This window comes from Onychostoma macrolepis, chromosome 03 (genome assembly GCF_012432095.1).
Source record: "Onychostoma macrolepis isolate SWU-2019 chromosome 03, ASM1243209v1, whole genome shotgun sequence".
Classification (NCBI taxonomy): Eukaryota; Metazoa; Chordata; class Actinopteri; order Cypriniformes; family Cyprinidae; genus Onychostoma; species Onychostoma macrolepis.
The window spans coordinates 39045311-39055518 of record NC_081157.1 but is presented as its reverse complement, the minus strand read 5'-3'; the positions used below and the strand labels follow the sequence as shown (position 1 = coordinate 39055518).

At 37.7% G+C, this 10208-nt stretch overlaps 1 protein-coding gene and 1 long non-coding RNA gene across 3 annotated transcripts in view; one reads left to right on the top strand and one right to left on the bottom strand.

Moving 5' to 3' along the window:
• Window positions 1-674: 674 nt before the first annotated feature.
• Window positions 675-2293, bottom strand: LOC131537483 (uncharacterized). The gene is made up of 3 exons (XR_009270296.1): window positions 2170-2293; window positions 1053-1143; window positions 675-947 (listed from the first exon to the last, which is right to left on the bottom strand). It is a non-coding gene; the product is annotated as an uncharacterized LOC131537483 (long non-coding RNA).
• emp2 (epithelial membrane protein 2) overlaps window positions 1434-10208 on the top strand; it is a 29542-nt gene continuing 20767 nt past the window's right edge. The window contains exon 1 of one of the 2 annotated variants that reach the window (XM_058770959.1): window positions 1434-1572. The gene's annotated coding sequence lies outside the window, so the exon portion shown is untranslated. Of the gene's footprint in view, window positions 1573-1644; window positions 2013-10208 lie in introns of those variants that run through there. The other variant, XM_058770958.1, reaches the window with a different exon arrangement.

Here is a 10208-nt window from a genome sequence, read left to right as displayed (position 1 = left end):
CATACTTAAAGGCCCGGACAAAGGATAGTAGAGCGCACTTCAATCAACATGCGGCCGATTGGTGAGCACTCCAGGAGAGCGGAGAATGTGTAACCAATATCCATGGACGCACTCACCCTGAAGGGCCAGAGACATGTTCAACAATTGTTATCAAATGTTCTCCTGTGACGGCCATGTGGATCATTGAGAGCTGATCTCCAGTACTTTCAGTCTTCTCTTCCAGAGAGCGATACAGACTCCGGTGGATTTTCATCATACACAGCCCTCACTTGTTATACAAGAACAACATGACTTCTGTTCAATGAAGTGTCTTGATGATTCCAAGTGGAACAGTAGATGTGTCACGGATGATCCAGGATTTCTGCCAAGCCTTCATTTAATCCAATATATTTGGAGGAATGCTTGAGAGAACCCAGGCTTTGCTGTGTCTATAATTCATCTGATATAAATTCAGTGCTTAGTAGGCTATTAAGTGCGGGTGCTCATTTTTCTTTGGAAGGTAATTACAGTAATCACCGCGCTGGTATGGATAGAATACATACTGTAGTGTTATTCTGACCTCACATTCCTCCCAGCAAAGTATGTATGTGAACATCCAGTGAAAACAGCCATGGCTGGTTGAAAAACAACTATATTTTATTAATTAATACTCAAGAAGATGCTAAATGGTCCAGATAAAATTGCATTCCAGCTGAATTTTGCTCTGTGGAAAGCAAGATCAACAAGATTAAACAAATCTTGAGCCCTCTGATGTGTGAGTGAATTTTATAAAGTGCTGGCAAAGCAAAGAGAGAAGCGAGAATGCAAATGTGCATTGTTGCAGTGACTCAGAGTGCCAGTGTGCTGCCCATGGGGAGTGGCTCACTCGCATCACCAGCCATCACAATGATTGGATTCACTCACTATAAATGTGCTAATCTTGCCATTTCTTATTTGTCTCCATAGCCCTGTAAAGAAAATAAGAGAGTCAGACAGAAACATCAGCACACATAGTCATACTGGAGAGCTTGAGTCACACTAAAACACTGGAGTGTCAGAATATGACAGCATACCCGCCACAATTTGTTCTTGTGCTCTGTCCGCAGACCCTGCAGGAGATTTGTTAGATCGAGAGGACTGCCAGTGAGCTGAAACCAGCCATCGCTGATAAAAAAATAAAATAAAAAAATACAAATAAAAACTGAAAATGGTGCAATACAGGAGACTAGAGGAATATATATATATATATATATATATATATATATATATATATATATATATATATATATATTAGACCCTCTGCGATGAAATTTTTAATTTAGCTTAGGTACACCAAATCTGTCTGGAGATATTTCTAAATATTGATTGGAGTAAATTGATTGGACATAATTAGGAAGCCATACCTTTCTATATAAGGTCTCTCTCTCTCTCTATATATATAGGCTATATATGTACTAAATAAGTAACTTGTCTAGTTATGATACTGATTTTAGTAAACAAACATCACTGAAAGTATTGATAACTTCCTATTCAGTATGTGAATCAGACTGACTGAGGAGTTCATTGAAGAGTGCGACAGACTGATTCAAACCAGTGAGTTCTTCAATCTTTTTCGAACGATTCATTACAAGAACCGGTTCATAAGAGTCATACTCGTGAATCAAACTGAACTGCACAGTATATTGCTGATTCACTATAAAGAACTGGGCTATACGTGTTATTTCTTCGTTGATAGAAAAATACGTTTGTTTTGACTTCTTTTGCCGTTGGTGCCGGAGATTCCGAACATTTTATCTATGTTTTGTATTTTACAACTTATTAAAAGACGATAAAGGTTCACATCGCGAATTCGGCCTGTTTCTCCAACACAAAATATCGCGTGGATTCAGCGCACATGTGCTATGCTATGATACTTTTGTGTCCTTTTTGAAACTCGGCAAACATATGTCACTATAAACTGTTAACTGTTCAAAATTGCTCCTTTTGCGTCTCTGGGAAAAACTAACAGCATATAGATACAGAAAACCATACAGGTGAGTACATAATAATCACTTCAGTATGAGTTTGAACAGTTCCTTAACGATGTTCCAAACATTTGATTCGATGTTCCAACTCCCTCTTTTTTTTTTTTTAAAGTAAAATGTTTTGATTATTGTATGGGTAATAAAAATTAAGCCTTGTGGCACTGACCCCATTGTTTTGTAGTACTGCTCCTCACCAATCCTTCAATTCAGGCCACATTCATTTACATACTCAGCAGTCATTATCTTTAAAGACTCACATTCCTTTGAGTCGATTATTGTTTGGCCCATATCTCACCCTTTGTTTATACTGTCTGCTCTTTGTTATGAAATCTTTCAGCTGTGTCAGAGCCCTGCATGCCTCTCATGGTATTATTACAGCTCTCACTGCTCACATTTTATTTTGTCAGACAGGAGCCTGCAACAGATCTGTGCCAGCTTTGGAGTTTTGTCCTAGTGTATCATGAGAAACTGACATGTCTGTTAAGATAAAATGAGTAGAGCCAATAGTTCAACAATTGGATGTAATATTAGACCTCTCTGATATAGTATGGTGTGTGTGTGTTTGGCACTGAGGACTGGGATATCCATGAGACAATGAACATGATGGAGCAGTGGCTCAGTGATGCACGTGACACAATGCGGCAGCTGGCTGGCTGACTTCAAGGCCACACTAGAGCGGGAGGCCAATTCATTGTTTATAGGCCTGGAGCGTTGCACAGGCTTGCACAAGAGTTTTCCCTGTGCACCCCATCAGGTGTAAGATTCATTCAAATTTCTAAGCACAACAGACCTATATGCAAGGGTGTACAGTAGGTCTGGTCTTGAACATTGGGGGAATTGAAGAGGAAACCATTTAAGTGGGGTTCTAGGGCGTGTTGGCCCTTGTTAGAGTGATTTATTGATTCATTGATTTAGTCATGCATTCAGAATGGACTTTTGTGGTAGTTTACCTATCATCCACATGAGCAAAAAAAAAGTTGATAACACAACTGCAATTAAGTAATAGTTATTATCAATTACTTGTTTGCATAAAATATGTGAGGGGTTTGAATTATTGAAGCACCTGGAACCTTATCAGTTTGATAGAATCTTCTGCTTGGGAATGCAATCAAACTAACTTTAAAGCTCTTGATTTTGTGTTGTACTTGGCCTTATGAAAATTTACGGTGTTTCTTGTAATTGTTGCATTGTTACAGTAGGGCTAATTACAGGTAACACCATTGATTACCATGCTTGGTCCAATGTAGACTTTTTTTGTTAACTATAGCAGAATTAGCAAATTAGCAGCTTGTATTTAGAAACTCTAGCTACCACATACCGCAACCGTACTCTTAACAGAAAAAAAATTCTTTCTAAGGGGGTCAAGAGTTAAGCCTTCTTATTATTAATGTTTGTGCTTAATAGTAATGTTTTGATGTTTGATTTTCCATGTTTTGAAATTATATTCTCAACAGAATTCAGATTTTTGCACATTTTATCATCAGCATTGTGATAGTAGCGGTTTCAGCAAATCTTTATTACATTTTTGGAGCAAACTGGTGATTGAGCACCCAATAGATTACTATGATTTGACCACCATGCAAAATTAAATAAACCAGGCTCACGTTGTGCAAATAAATAGGCCTAGTGGCACATTTCAGACAGGAACTTAGTACTTATCATTAAAGCTCTGAATGTGCAGTGTATATAATTAATTAATAGTTCTACATGTTTCTGTTAACCATGCTATAAATATTGTGGGGTTGTAGTTCTAGACTTCTTTTTCTTTCTTGTGCAAAGTTGGCTCAAATGTACAGTTCACCCAAAAATGAAAAATGCTCATTTACTCATCCCCAAACTTGTATGAATTGTTTCATTACCAATTGTTCCTATAAAATAGGATATTTTTGCAAATTGTTTCAGTTGTTTGCATAAAGTATTTTAGCAAAGGGTGTCTAAGCACTCTGTCCATCTGGATAAGTTTTTTCCACAGCTGTTAGGGTGTCTCAGCCAGATTCAAGTAAAGTCAAGTCACAATTATTTATATAGCGCTCTTTACAATACAGATTGTGTTAAAGCAGCTTTGCAGTATTAAACAGGAAAATAGTGTGTCGGAGGAACCAAAACTCCATCTTTCTTGTCTGGCCAGATGAAACCAACAGTTTCCCCTTTATGAAGGTGATAGATTTTTTCCCAAAAAATGATGCATGACCCCGTTTCCAACGGCAATACAAAGCAGCACATGCGTGACATGCAAACCACCACTAAAGAGTGCCAGCTTTTCACAACCATTTCACATCTTATGCATGCAAATTCTGCCCTGCTTTGGAGCATCAAAGGCATTTCTTTTCATTTAGTTTCCTGTCTTCACCTTGCTGCAGTATTTGTTATTGGGTGGATTTATAGTCAACGGCACTCAGCTTGTCTTGCACTCACACTCCTTTCAATGCAAAGTTGTCATGAGTGATTGGAGTCTAGTCCTTTGATTAAAGTCAATGTGAAAAGACTGCACCTGTTATGGCCCACTTTCTCAGCAGTGTTGGTCCCTGAGGTAATTTCATTTTCATTTTCTCTATTTTAAAGAATTCTTCAATAAATGTCACATTTTAGGCAATAAAGTAGGAAGCAAGTGAGTTAGTAAGAAGGTTTGTGTAGAATTGGAAAATGAATAGGATTTTTATTTCTGGAATTTTACTTCTTCAATGACGTATTTCCAAAAGAAAACAGAAATTCATTGAGGAAAAAAGAAGTGATTTTATTAATCTGGAATTGATTAGATCTTGGAAAATGGGAGTTACTTACGAGAATAAAACCAGAGTGGTTTTGAGATTAACACTGTCTAAATATTGTTTTTGACCTATTGTTTAACATTATCTAATAGTCTACATGGCCTAAGTGACATCAGTGGTAAAGTTGTTTCAGAGGAAGAGAAAGTAAGTACATTTTGATTAAAGATTACAAATAGGCTACTACTTTTGTCTTTGGAATAACATGCACCAGCGAATTGTCCACAATAAGACCAGGAACATGCAGTGAAATAAATAGGTCACTTTTGACTTAATCATGATTTAAGAAACAATTTTTATGAGCTGATCACACTACTGCTGTTTTGTTACGGCTTGTTTTGTTTGCCAGCGTATACTTGAGAGTAAAGCTAGTTTCTGTTCAGTGAAGATAAATGTGTTTTCATCCAGTTTGTTTGCACAGTAGTACTGACACATAGCGCCTGTTGTGCCAGCAGGGAGACGTCCATTGAACCTTGTCCAAGATCCTGTACTGAAGCTCCATCATTAGCAAGGTGACATTCAATCTTGGTTTTCAGAAAGGAAACTGCACCCATTTGATTGAGTTCTGGAACATCAGCTTTCGCCGTTTAGAATTTGATTTGGTTTTGAACATGTTACAAAAAGAATAGCTCAGTTCTAAATATTAGCTCAATTTATCCTCAGTTGGTGAAATTTATGAAATTCCAGGATGTATTATGAGGCTGAACCAAATTTGGCATGTAGGAATGTGTGGTTGCCAGAATGTAAAATTCTATGTATGTGATCCCTAACACTTTAGTCCCTCCCGTATATGTAAATCGTATGGTTAGACCAAATTTAACCCAGTAAACCCTTCAGGTCAGGTGTCTGAGTTCAAACAAGCTATGTATGGCAAGCCAATTGGCCTTGTGACATTGCAACCATTTATGACACAGTTGCTCCAAGAAAACACTCCAGGAAGGAAAAGAGCTTTCTATTTTGGTTGTACTCCGACCAGTATAAATTTACTCCATTCCTAAGGAAAGATCCAGACATGCATTTCCTTACAAAACCAGCTACACGCGTTTTCCCTCTGAGAACATTGCAGGACTAGCAGGGAGTCTTGTAGGATGTTAGGGTGTGTATACTGAGCTACTAGATCATCAGTCACATTGAAGGAGGCAGCAGTAGATGTTCGTCTTGGGGGAGGATTGCCTGCAATGACCTCAAACAGCTGTGCAAACACGCTCCCATCTTACAAATCACATCTGCAACCATAGACCTCTGCCGATGGATTTTTATTGTTACACTTGAAGAGTGTGAAAGGCATTCTTCAAAGAGTCAATGGTAGCTGAATGCTGATTAAATGAATGTGTGTTAGAAGTTTGCTCGCAGTGTAATTCAGTCCTGGGATATTCAGACCACTGTCAGAAGTAATGAGACGTCAATCAGGAGTGTGTGCAGTTTAGTCCAGTTCAGTTATGAAATTTTAAATCAATGTAGCAAGCAAACAGGATGTAGAATTTAAATTTGAATTAAAATTTAGGAGAAACTGCTAGTTCTCACATTAGCCTTGGCTACAAAAAAAAAAGACAGTTCATGCATGTTGTGAAAATCTGCTCTGACCAAAAGCACACATTTGAACCTATAAATAGATTTTGCCAAACATATTTCATGTTGTATAATATACAGTCACGTTACAGTGTAACAATGAAGATTTATCTTTATTATATAATTGAATTTCATCTAAATGCTTATCGTTGTGGATTTCTTGTTAAATAGTTACGGCAAACACAGCTATGCCAAACAAGCAGGGTTACAGAAGAATAGAAGTTCTTTCTCAAGTTGTTGTTGCGCTGGACTATTGAAATCCCCCCCCATTGTGTGACTGTTTAATTTGTTTGAATTGCAATTCATTAAATTCCTCTTCCTGTCATTCCAATTTAAATTCCACTTCAACGTCCTGTGAATTCCAACTTGTGAAGCAAGTTCTTACATTTTGAATATTGCTCAACCCAGGTGGTCATCCATCTAAGATGGGATCAATTTACTCCAATTCACTGTAGTTTCATTGACCTACAGTATATTTTATTGTTTATTGAGGTCTGTTGATTCAGAAGGTGCAGTCTTGCATCAATGGCCCGAAGCCCACATCATCAGTTGATTTGGCACAAAGAAAAACTGCTCCAACAACAGACAGGAACTAGACTCTGTCGAGAAGCTTGGGCACAATTAGAGATCTTTTATAAACCTTTCATTCATATTCATCAGAAAGGCCACTTTTGTCTTAATTTCCTTCCACTTCTGCAGAGCTACGAGAGCACTTGAGCTTAATCAGAACAGGGAGAAAGCAATTCATTCTGCTTATGTCCGTGTGAAAGAGGAGCCTCTGTCTTGAGGTTGGAGAGCTCTTGACTCCTCTGCTCAAATGTTCTCCTGTGGGTCACACATTTTAAACAAATGAACGAAAGATGACATGCAAATTGTATGGAAAATGTGTGCTGGAAAATAAATGTTGTTCTGTTCACAGCTGTTGATGGGATTGGGAAGTGTGAGGGAGTGTTAGAACTGGTTTTACTGCTAACATAAAGGAGTTTTAACACCCCTACCCCCCTCCATTTCCCCCCGAGCAAATGGGCGGTGTTTCCATGTTTGGAGTTTAAGACCAGCTCAGGTTCTCAGCAATAATAATAATTTCACATTTTAATTGCTTTAAGAACTTGATTTGACAACTTTTTCTTTAGATTTCTTTACTTTTTTGAACTGGAAAACAAATGGAAACATGCATATATTTTCTCTTTCAAAATGAACATGAATATTTATTTTATTATCAAATATGCTATTCTGAATCTATATATATCATTTTTGCCTTTTAAAATGCACAACTTGATTTTTTTTTTTTTTTTTGTATTATGTTGTTCCTGGTTGCTTGTGATATGGAGTTTTGCATATATGGTAAATTAGGTGAACTTATCTGCACATAAGGAAAAAAGCTCTTTATCATGGAAACAAATGGACTCATTATTTTAATAAGTTCAGATATATGGTAGTCCAACCCACTTCAGCCCCCCAGGGTTTTACTACCGTACTTCTCCACCTGTGATCTGGTCATCACCCACAGCATTCTTTCCAAAACAGCTTCTGACCTTCCTCCTTTGCACCTTTTCACCCCGGCTACTCAATAGTCCTGATTATTCAGGCTGTTTAGTTTATTCACACTCAAAGTCTTCATTAGAGCTGTTTAAAATGTGAATGATCACTTAAATTTTAGGTAATCCATTTTATGGGCTGACTTCCCTAAAAAATTTTACACATTGTGGCATTATCAAAACATTGCTCTGTTTGAACATTCCAACCAGCCCAACGTAGCAACACTGATTTAACCAATGTTATCACACTGGGGACAGGACTATCTGTTTGAATGAGAAATGTTCAGGGAACCTGTTTGAAAATAGTCATTGTTTTTGCAATTTGACACATTACAACTTCAGCTTTAACTTGGAGACTGTTTATTGTTCCATTGAATCAGCAAAAATTATATTTGAGAATAGTGATAAGCTGGGAGGAGCCTGTGACCTGGAAGTACAATGGATCATTGGTAGACTATAAACAAAATTGATTCCGCATACTGGACTGCATAAATGCATGCCGCATTCCCAATGCATGACATGGAATACTTGTTCCATTTTTCCTGTCTCATTAGGCAGAGATCTGAGGCACAATGTTAGACTGGTGCGGAGGGTGTAGAGAGGCCACGGTGGGGCCTCCCCAGTCTTTAGCTCCACCTTATTCTGCGCTGTTTGGCAGTCGGCCTGCTGTTTCACAGCTGTCTGGATCTCCAGAATTTCCACATCACTGCACCGACTGAGCCAGAAGCATCCAGGCATCCAGCACAAAGTCTGAGCACAGAAATCTGCCATGTTTGATCCAAACCAGAACTTTTTTTAATGTAAGTTGAGCATAGATTTGATGGGTGTAACTTTTAGATAAGCCATCGATTAGGTTGATTTACCAGAAAGTTTATCTTAGCTGCCTAAAACAGCAACATCGGCTTGGCTTGGATTTAGTGATTTTATTTATGCAGAAATTACACACTTTGAATGTACTGCAATACTATTATGCTTATTGTTTAAGTACTTTATTATGACATTTTATGGCGCCTAGCAATGTCCTAGTTGCAATGTCCTAAATTTTCCTCCCAAATTTTTGCTGTTTAACAGTTTCTTTTAAAGGTCTGATGATAAATACACATTTTACTGCATTAAATTGTGTATTGCATCCCTCTGCGCTCAACATTTTGTCAACAAAAGCACACAGCTGAAATGTGCAAGGCAGGCAAAAAAGAACCAGTTTTCATCTGCGTGATATGATCAAATAGGGATTGTTTGTTTTTGTATGCTTTTTGCAGCATAAATGTGAGCTGTGGGTTAAAACGGCTCATAAGAATTTTCTCTTGGAAACGCTTTCAGAAGGTGATTAGTTGTATTTCTGCTGTCTTCAACTGAACAATGGCACTTCATAAGCCATCGTGGATGTAAATGTAGCATGAGCAAAGTTTGCCTGCTCTGTAATCACTGCAGAATACACAAAATGACAGCTGAGCGACAAAAGAGGAATGCATTGACTCGAGTGGAGTTTGTATGCTTGGAAACTCTTCTTTCTAGATTGGAGTTTTGCATTGTTAGCTACCGATTCCATTATAAGAATAAGAAGCATAAAAAATACAATTCATGTTGAAAATGAGCAGAATCATTGATTGAGACTGTGACAGGATTTGTTTTCCAACCACAAATCCTATACAGTACTTTGGACAGGCATCCAAGGAATTTTCTGAATCCCCCCCCATGGATGATAAAGGCATGTCAGGGGTTGCTATAAATGTTAACTGGAGTCGTGATGTAATTTTCTTATAAATTAGGGTTAATTAGTCAAAGTTGGTCTACAGTCTTTACTGTAGTTTGAAATACTGAAAGTAAGTTTGAAATCCAATTTAAAAAAAAATTGGCCCTTTTTGTAAAGAAGCTGCATGTCCTGTAACAGAAACAGGTGTTTGCTGAAAGGAAAGTGCTACAGCTTATTTTTAAGTCCTTTTAGAGAGAAAACCAATCAATGGATCAGAGTCAGTCGAACCTTAAGTCAACTAGCTTAGATCTCATACACACAAACACGCTCAGGAAACCCAGGGAGCCAGAATCCTGGGGATGTAATGCAAAAGGGAGGAGCACACGGAAAATGAATAGACAAATATTTGCAGATGGCTGCAGATGGCATAAAACAATGGTGTATATCAATATCGCTCTGTTACATAACAAATATGCACAGTGGAACTACAAATATACATAGCTACATAGTGCTTATCTATCTATAAATGTACTTAACTATAAATATTGCAGATATTTCTTTTTTGTATTGGATAGCCATCTGGATGTTCACCGAAGCAGCTGTTTAGAAGAACAAGGGAGAAGTAGTTGAGCATTCAGTG